General features: G+C 40.8%; 1 long non-coding RNA gene across 2 annotated transcripts; it reads left to right on the top strand.

Moving 5' to 3' along the window:
- The first annotated feature begins 2,761 nt into the window (after positions 1-2,761).
- LOC136611146 (uncharacterized) lies at positions 2,762-4,351 on the top strand. 2 transcript variants are annotated; one of them, XR_010790225.1, is made up of 3 exons: positions 2,762-2,851; positions 2,933-2,995; positions 4,173-4,351. It is a non-coding gene; the product is annotated as an uncharacterized lncRNA (long non-coding RNA). The 2 variants fall into 2 exon arrangements; XR_010790226.1 differs by lacking the exon at positions 4,173-4,351 and adding an exon at positions 3,602-3,694.
- Positions 4,352-10,403: the final 6,052 nt, after the last annotated feature.

Raw genomic sequence — 10,403 nt, 5'->3', positions numbered from 1 at the left:
ACCAGAACTGTCTAGTTGTGGCCTACCTACCTAAATACATGAATGCTTGTCCAAGTGGAATGTTCAAGTGTACGGGGGAGCCAGGTGCACAAGCTGTTGGCCTTATTTTGACCATTCATTGGTTGAAGATGTATGGGCACACTTGAGTGCTCTCCCTTCTCTTCTCACTTCTTTCTTCTCTTCTTGACCATTTGATTTGTTACAGAAAAAAAAATAAATGCAGTAAAGAAAAAAAATTCAAAATTTCAACATAATTTCTTTATGTTTCTTCTTTGAGTGTTTATGATATTACAAAACACTTTTGAGATTTTATTACAAAATTAGACCACATTATCATTCTGACATTATTCATAATTATTAATACCTATTCTTTGAATGATACTGAAAACATTTTATATAGTGATTTAGAGGCATTAGACAAAAAGCTCATCTTTACATAATGAGATTGATTACCACACAACTGGTCATCCCTCAAAAATGGTGCAACATAAAAAATAATGACTTTCACCAGTGGTGTGGAAAGAGGCAAATGGGGTGTAACGTATCATAAATCTTTGCAATAACTTTATTACCTAGCTAGAGCTTTTCAATTTTACCACTGCTGTGGAGTATCACAAAATGCTGTACATAATGAAACTTTCAAAGAAACATAATCATATAAATAGAATATCACATAATGAAAAAGTACCACATGGTATGCCATAAATACATTTACTATGAAGAACAAAATATATCACAATATAGATATTTGATATGCTCGCTAAAATGATATTGATTTGCTTATGAAAAGGGCAAAGACAACCCCCCCTGTCAACGAACCATTCAGCCTGAGGCAAACATTTTGATTGTAATGAAAATAGATGGCTTTACAAGAAGTATTGCTACAATAAAAAATATAAAAATGCACCCATACGACTTTTATTTGTAAAAGTATATTTTGAGACACAGTTTTAAGTCTGGAATATAAGAAATGTAGATGACTGAAAATATCGCTCGATACAAACTTGTACATTTAATTAAAATTGCTCCTTTAAATCTTTAGCGTTTTTAAGCATTGAGAGAATGAAAACAATATGCCATCCTTTAGTGGTAGCAAATGTTTAACCTCTTAAGGACCAGGCTGTTTTGTACCTTAAAGGAGATGTCCCGAGGCAGAAAGCCAAAATTTAATATTAGCCCATTCCCCCTGTCACCCCCCGACATTAAGCAGCCCTTGTGAGCGGTTATAAACCGCATTGTACTTACAAGTCCGCAGAAAAAATGACTTTTAAAACTTCTCCCTCTAAGATGGCGCCTGCTGGCTCCCTGGGTGCGTTCCAGCGTGCACCGCTCGCTCTTCCTGGATGCCTCATGCGCGCTCCCGAGACGCCGGTCACGTGAGCAGGTGACTGACGTCATCGGTGGAGGCGTGTTCTTGTAAATGAATGGAACGCCGATCCAGCCGCCTGATTGGCTGGTCGGCAGAAAGCGTCACAGCGGGGAGGTGCTGTCTACCGGAGAAAACAGCAAACAGCTGTTTCTCCCATCTCTTCACTACACAGAAGCTCCGGTAAGTACACCTTTCCTCTGTACTCTTTTATGCATTGATTAGCACAGGATCATTGCCTTATGCAGTGAGTCTGTGCATTTTTAAATGTATTCTGCATGCCCTGTATAGCAATGTGTATTTCATTTTTATAGTGCCTGCCATGTGCTGCGTTTTTTTTTCCCTGCTGTGTGCTGCTATGGCGACAGCAGTGTTTATTGCGCATGCCGCCTGCTTCCATTCGCCTTGGTTTTTTTGGGGGGGATTTTTTTTTTTTGTTTGTTTTTTTGTGCCTGCTGTGTGCTTTCATGTGCCTGCAGTGTAATTTTTTTTTTTTTTGTGCCTGCCGTGTGCTTCCATGTGCTTGGCGTGGTCCCCTTTTTTTTTTTCTGCCTGCCGTGTGCTTCCATGTTTTTTGGGGGTTTTTTTTGTTTTTTGCCTGCCGTGTGCTTCCCTTTTTTTTGGGCCAGCTGTGTGCTTCCGTGTGCCTGCCGTGTGCTGCTTATTTTTTCTGTGCCTGCCGTGTGCTGCTTTTTTTTTGTGCCTGCCGTGTGCTTCCATGTTTTTTTTTTTTTTTTGTTTTTTGCCTGCCGCGTGATTCCCTTTTTTTTGGGCCTGATGTGTTCTTCCGTGTGCCTGCCGTGTTCTAACATGTGCATGCCGTGTGCTTCTGTGTGCCTGCCATGTCCTGCTTTTTTTTCTGTGCCTGCCGTGTGCTTCCGCGTGCAAATTTTTTTTTTTTTTTTTTTGTGCCTGACGTGTGCTTCCATTTTTTTTTTCTTTTTTGCGCCTGCTGTGTGCTTCCATGTCTTTTTTTTTTTTTTTCTTTTTTGGCTGCCGTGTGCTTTCATGTGCTGCAATGTACATGTGACTGCAAACTGCTTTGAATCAGCATACATTCTGCACCATTCATTCTTACAATAATCATGCAATCTTCGGAAAATTTGCATGGAATAGACATAGCATCTGCATGCAACCTACACAACAAACACTGCCTTCAATCGACACTATTTACCTGCATTCTACATACAATATGCATGCTATCTGCCTACAGACTGCGGATAATGCTAGCTATCAACAATCTGTCCACAATCGCCCAGTAATCAATCTAAAATTTGCCTAAATTATGCCTGCCATGGACATTTTAAAAGATTGTTATAAGAAAATGCTGCTGCTTCCATAACTGTTCTTGAAGTGCCACTAACTTGGTTTTTTTTTGTTTGTTTTTTTCTTCTAGTTTTTTTGTAGTACAATTCAAGCTCCAACATGTTCCAGGAAGATCTTGAATTTGAGGAGCTGGATTATTCATCAGATTCTTTTGGAGAGGTCAGTTTTTGCTGAAAATGGAAATGTTGCAGCAAACCAATGCCAATAAACATAATAATTTTTCTATTTTATTTTTAACAGGACTGCCAATCTGAGAGCGAGGAAAATGAGGAGGATTTCCCCGAAAGTCGGCAATGTTCTGCGGTATGTCTTGAAATATGTATAAAAATTTTTTGGTTTAATGTTTGAAACCGCAACTAGGCATCAGTCCCGTACAAGTTATTATTTCAATATATTTCGTGTGTGTGTGGGTATATATATACACACACACACACACACACACACTGTGTGTGTATATACGTACACACGTAGGAACGAGTGTGTGTGTATATACGTACACACGTAGGAACGAGTGTGTGTGTGTATATACGTACACACGTAGGAACGAGTGTGTGTGTATATACGTACACACGTAGGAACGAGTGTGTGTGTATATACGTACACACGTAGGAACGAGTGTGTGTGTATATACGTACACACACACACACACACGTACACACACGTGTACGTGTTAATGCATACACACCCGTAGGTCAGTATATACATAGAAACACTTACGTACATCTGTGTATATACATACAAACTCGTACGTACGTCTGTGTATGTATGCACATATACATACAGGAATCAGTGCCCTGCCTAATAAGGATGATCATGCCGCTTTCAGCCACACCATACAATTAAAAATGTACCCCTTCCTTTTTTACTAAAACATTAAATACAGTATTCTTCATATTAATCCCTTCTTAGGTTCAACAACAACTGTTAGACTCGCTATATGCTCAGGCGGACATAAGCAGTCTACAGTGTTTTCCGAACGATCCGCAGGGTCCACCAGAAGCGGGTGCTTCAGGATCCACTGAAGATCCCCATGGCAGGCTTGGCAACAAAGAGTGGTGTCACTGTGGGCAGTGCATTTGCATGCCCACAGTGGCAGAGTGTGTGTGTTGCCGAGAACACGATGTGGTCCTACAGATTTTACCGGAAACATGCCTATGTGTGACACAACATCCATTATTTGCCCAGTATGCGCTTTTACGTGAAAACCTAGAACACGCCATAAGACTATCGGCACTGGTCACCCGGAGACAGTACGACATCACAAACAATAGGTATTTATAATAATTTTATTGTACAACACAATACAAGTATAATTTTTAACAAAGGAAAAATATAAGTGGAAAAGGAAAAAAGGTTAGTGAAAAAGACAACCTGGAAAAACATAAGATATCAATGTTTTTTTTTTTTTGTTTCATGTAGACTATTTAAAATGTTTTAATCAGTTTAGAAATATTAATTGTTATTTTTAATTTTTTTTTAGGGTTATGCGTGTGGGCGCATATCGCTCTTATACAGCATGGATACACGGATTCTTGGGGAAAAACAATAGAATCCCCATACCAGCATGCGTTATAAACTCTATACGTACAGCTTACCCAGATCCGCATGGAACTTACACGGGTTTTCAATTCTACATGGACCTGACGGAAAACAATTTGGATTTCCATTTGAACCTGTAGGAATGTTTTATTTTGTGCAATGTTGTTTTCATGATTTACATATTTAAAAATGTTAATAAATTTTTTTGGGAAATATATACAGTGTGTGGCTTTTATTTGTAACGTCTCGACCATAATCACTAATAGTTCCATCAGTATGTATATACATAACTACATATGCGTATGTTAGTGTGTATAATATATATACACACACATATATATATATATATAATATATATACACACACACACAAACTGTGGGTTGTGTGTGTATGTATTTTGACACACATCTGTCTCTCTATCTGTCTCTCTATCTGTCTGTGTATTCGTTTGCAGGTCTCTATAAGGGCGAGCACCCACTGGCGTTTGCGTTTTCCGCGGGAAAAAAACGCAGCGTTTTCGCCGCGTTTCCCACGTTTTTTCCGCGCGCTTTTCGCGGCGTTTTTCGCGGCGTTTTCGCGGCGTTTTCGCGGCTTTTCCATTAATTTCAATGGAGAAAAATAAGGACACATATGCAACTGACAGTTCCTATGTTAAAAACGCAAACGCAGCGCAAAAAAAACGCCAGTGGACAGGAACACATGTTATCTCTATGCCTGTGCAGGAAAAACGCAAAACGCAAAACGCAAAACGCAGGTAAAAAAACGCCAGTGGGTGCTCGCCCTAAGGGAGGAGGGAGCTGTCCAGTGCTGAACCTTTCCCCTGCACAGCGAGGCAAGGCTTCGTTATAGCAGGGAGCTGTCCAGTGCTGAAGTCAGTAGAAAGTACTGTAATAGCTACAATGCACTCCCAACATCGATGGTGTGATGGATAAAAATAGTTTTATTCACCAAAATATGTGTGGGTATATATGCGTGTACATATACACACACACATATATATATATATATTCTAAAAAAAAATTTAACGTCTCAACCACATATATATTGTAACATACATACATAGACACACACGTATATATATATGTGTGTGTGTATATATATATATATATATATATTACTAACGTCTCGACGACATATATATTGCGACATACATACATAGACACACACGTATGTATGTATGTATGTATATATATATATATATATAATATATCTCTGTGTGGGTGTGTATGAGAGAGATTATATATCTCCCAGACAGACGAATGCATGTACACGTGGACAAGGTGCGCGTGCGTATGTATTCGCAAACACATGCACCTACTATGTAATTAATGTAAGTGCAATAACTTAATCAAAAAATTTGCAATGAGGTATTGGTTAATAAAATGACCAAATTAAGAATTTGTGCAAAAACATTTTATAAATATTATTGCTATATTTTTAAATAAGTGTCATTAATTGGGTCATTTTACCGTAAGCCCGCAATCCACGACAAGGATCCTCATTCTCTTGCGAGACCTATCTAAAAAAATTTAAAAATTCCCTAACTAAAAATTCTACCGTAAAGGACCGAATTTGTTACAAAATCTTAAAAATTAATAAAAAAATGTTAAATTACTTTGAAACACCCGTGGAAAAATGAATATGATTTATGGGATAAGACCGGCAACGTTTCACATTGTACCAGTTATACATTCTATACAAAAAAGGCATTTTATGCAGGTGATTGCAAAGAGTACAAAGGGATGTAAATGCGATTAACAAAAGGGACTAGAGGGCATAGGAAATAAATAAGGATAAGCGACCAAAATGTTAAATAAATATCACTATGCACACATGGAAATAAGATTAGAACGCACATGTAAACTATACAAAAGACCAAGCAAGTAAAGAGACACAGATAAGACAGACGAAACGTTGAAAATTGAAGTTCACGTATTTACAATAGACAGACATGAAACAATAGTTGCACATGATTCAAAAATATTACTAAATTTTTTGTTAAAGTGTGTTGTTTTTTCTTGATTACCTTGGAAATCGACTTTGAAATTTGTGAACCAATTCCTCTTCACTGGGTTTCACAACAGGTGCAATATTATGTGGGAATTCTGAGGATTTTGAATGCCAGGAGATGGCCATCTCACCTTTGGCGAACATCACAATCTCACGAATTATGTCAAATACAAATGCAATGGACTTTGGCTCATAAAGAGCTTTCAAAATCCACTCCTTCCGTGCTTTGGAGTACTGCACTCGGTAACACTTCCGGTCCTCTATCCCGTGTTCTGATTGCGTTCTTCTGAGCTTTTGAATCCTACCGACGTTGTAATTGTGGTCTAGAACAGCAAGTTGCGTTCTAGCCACCATTCCGTCATAAAAAAAATGAATTCGTTTGGGCCTGTATTTCAATACACTGGCGTGAAAAATCTCCAAATCGCCAGTGTGACAAAAATTGGAAAGATGGCGGATGTCTTTCAGTAAACTGGTTTTCAGAACCACGGTTTTGACTTTGGTATGTGCTGTACTGTTAGGGGCTAACCAAGAGGTGGTCGGTTCAAGAAGCGCGTGACTGCAGCGGTGATATTGGGCATTGTTCTCCCACTCGTGAACGTCGATGATGTGATTTGTTGCCGATTTCCATTTTTCTACCAGTAATTCGGGATTTTTTGGACTAGTATGCGAACACCACCACAGATGATTTTTGAGGCTCGATATCCACGGGGAAATGGTTGCGCAGTTTGTGCTTTTGGAAGCCACAAGCAACTGCTTGCCGACAGCTTTGGCCACATGCCAGACATCAAATTCGTGCAAAATTTCTGGGAATTCCTGGCGCATTACCTTACGTATGGATACATGACGATCAGTTGCGACTACTTGAACGTTTAATCCATCGGCGATCAATTCAAGTAGTGTTTTCCGGAATGCAGTGGTTTCGAGCGATACTGACGAAGCAGGTGGAACAAGTTGTTCCACCGTGAAGCCCACAATTTTTTTGCTGTTCAACTCCAAAAAAGTATAAACGGTGTACTTTGCAGAAAAACCCGGGCTATCTGATTGCCCATCGCCAGCTAAATACAAGGGTGTTGATTTCATTTCAGCTATTAGATTTGCCCTCTGCTGCATCCAATGATTATCTATCACTGGGAATAATAAGTGATGTTGGTGGCGGTAGAAAGTGGTTTTTGAGATTCCTTGAAGTTTCAGAATATGTAGCATATTATAAACTTTTGCAAAATTTGAACCGCTGAGAAGGACACTGGAAGCAAGTAAAATGTTCCCCGCCGGGCAATTGTGGATGAGTGGTTGGCTTCGCCACAAGTTGCAGGTGTGGCCTCTTTCACAGAAAGATTTCACAATTACCATTGATCCCTTTGGGAAAATCTTGACGTGAGTTAGTTTAAGAAAGCATTGCTTTCGGTAAGGGCAAGGGATCATTGAAAATAAACCCATCAAGGAGCTTTTGAAAACTATGTACTTTTCTTCAGCGGATGGGTCCATCTCTGTTGGAGCTAAGGTTTCAAATTCTGGAAAGGGGTAGCTCAAGGGGTTTTCGGAATCAGAAGGAATGGCAAAATCCTCACTACCTGAACTCTCCGATGCTTGCGATGCTCTGAATGTCGAGTCGTTTGGATCATCAGAAAAAACACTTGAAAGGCTTTCCTCAAAAGTAGAAGCAATATTGCAACTTGAGGGTTGCATATTGATTCTACCGGCCTCATTGGCTGTTTTGGATATTGGGCTCTCTTCTGGTATCTCTTGGAAGGCAGTATTACCCATATTGGTTTTTAAAGGTGTAGAAGAGCACGGAGTGCCCTGTGGGATTTTAAATGAAATTGGATTCCGGTGTGGACTGGCTTCTACTTCATTGCATTGGATGCCAATGCTTCTTGACTGGAGTTGTGTCCTGTGTTGCGATTTAATTGCCGCTGCTTGACAGGCCTTGCATTTACCCCTCCCTGCATTGCTTGCTTCGTTGTCGGTTTCTCTTTGCTCAAACTGTCTTTTGAAATTGACGATTACCTTTGCATCGACTGTACGACCTTCACTGATTACTGTGAAAGGAATTTCTAGCTGGGTTTCATCACCTTGGAGATACACGTCGACTGTCATTTCTTGAACCGCGCTAGGTGCAACCAGGGTAGATTCTTCCCGCGAAGTTTCTTCCCGCGAAGTTTCTTCCCGCGAAGTTTCTTCCCGCGAAGTTTCTGGCTGCTGCGTCTCCACACTTCTTCTGCGTTTTCTTGAACGTTTACCTTTCTTCGCTAACAGGGTCTCAATTTCCAATGCTGTTGGGAATATACTTGGCACAGCATCGGGCTTCAATTTCTTACGGTCGCTGACTGTAATGTAGCAATCCTCCAAGAAATGTTTGCTGCACAAACGATAACTGTAAGGATCTTTTTTTTGGGACATCTTAGTAAGCCACTCTTCAACATCAACAAAGATGTGAGGAGCCTGCTGTAGCCAAATTCTTGTTTTTTCGATATTCGTTGGAAATACATGCAGACAACTTTCACCTCCCTTCTTCCAGTATGTGGTGCAAGTTGGAACCACGCAGCTAGGCATTGTGATTTTGTGTTGTAAAGCGACTGATCTGCTGTGTGTGGGAAAGAAAATGTGGTGCAAATACTCACCGTCCTGCAGTGACTTCGGAAGAATATCACGAGTCCAAACCCTGGAATCTCCAATGGCCACCGATGCGCTCCAACGTATACGCTCTGCATTTTAAAGACAAGAAGGCGTAGATCAACAGAGATGCTAAGCTACAACAACCAAACCACCCACCCACAGCTACAGAACAACAGACACATCCATCCATCTGAACATGCATGCATGCACGCACGAACGCACGCACGCGGCCCCACCCATGCATCCACACAGACTTATGCACGTGATAGGGGTCTATCAATATTTTTAATAACTTAACATAAGAAAGATAAGGAAACAGTGTAATTAATGTGACAATAGTTATTTGGTTATAGAATGTTAGGTATTATGGAAATTACAAATATGTAGAACATACCGGAAGTTGCAAGTAGAATTTGCATATAGAATCATATGTAAAAAAGTATATTCAAGCGTTTATTTGAATATTGATTATAGAATACTAAATGTACGATTAATTAGATTTTATTCAGCTATCTTACTGAATCCCAACTTATCAACAATGTGCTGACTCCCGAGTAGGTGGCTAAACCAGTTCTATGTGTAAACTAGAAACAATGACATGTCTTTGGATGTGCAAATTGTTGATGGACCTTGAAGATTACATTCTAATTTGGGAAGAAATGCACTCAGACACTATGGAGCCGTCTGTACACTTCAAACAGTTTTGCTGATACCTTTTGTATAGAAGGCTTTTGATTTACAGCCATATGGTAATCTGTAGGAATGAGGGTTTGGTCAGCAAAAGTAGTTTGACACTTAGTATGAGGGAATATTTGGAAATGCCGCCTTTTAATCTTGCATAAAGACAAAGCAATGTACAACAATAGACTAGAACTCATGCTGATTTACTAGACAGTCTGTGTGTAAAGGATTATTATGGTTCTCAATGATTACTCAATATAATATTTCCTCTAAATTTGCACTTAGGCAACATTCGCATTTTGGTCTTCATTGATAGACCCCCTACACACGCATCCTCACGTACAAAGACATCCGCCCAGGCCGCCTCATCCAAACGCCCATGGGGCCTGCACACATCCATGCATTCATTCATTCATTCATGCAGCATCATCCATCCATGCATTTCACGCACTTATACACACATATCCAGCCATGCATTCATTCATGCACCGCAGACACCTCCCCCCCCCAGCGCCCACAGCACCGCAGACAACTGACCCCCAGCGCCCACAGCACCGCAGACAACTGACCCCCAGCGCCCACAGCACCGCAGACAACTGACCCCCAGCGCCCACAGCACCGCAGACAACTCACCCCCAGCGCCCACAGCACCGCAGACAACTCACCCCCAGCGCCCACAGCACCGCAGACAACTCACCCCCAGCGCCCACAGCACCGCAGAAAACTCACCCCCAGCGCCCACAGCACCGCAGAAAACTCACCCCCAGCGCCCACAGCACCGCAGAAAACTCACCCCCAGCGCCCACAGCACCGCAGAAAACTCACCCCCAGCGCACACAGCACGGCAGACAACTCACTTACCCAG

This window comes from Eleutherodactylus coqui, chromosome 1 (assembly GCF_035609145.1).
Source record: "Eleutherodactylus coqui strain aEleCoq1 chromosome 1, aEleCoq1.hap1, whole genome shotgun sequence".
Lineage (NCBI taxonomy): Eukaryota > Metazoa > Chordata > Amphibia > Anura > Eleutherodactylidae > Eleutherodactylus > Eleutherodactylus coqui.
Note: the sequence above shows the minus strand (reverse complement) of the source record. Positions and strands in the feature narration are given on the sequence as shown.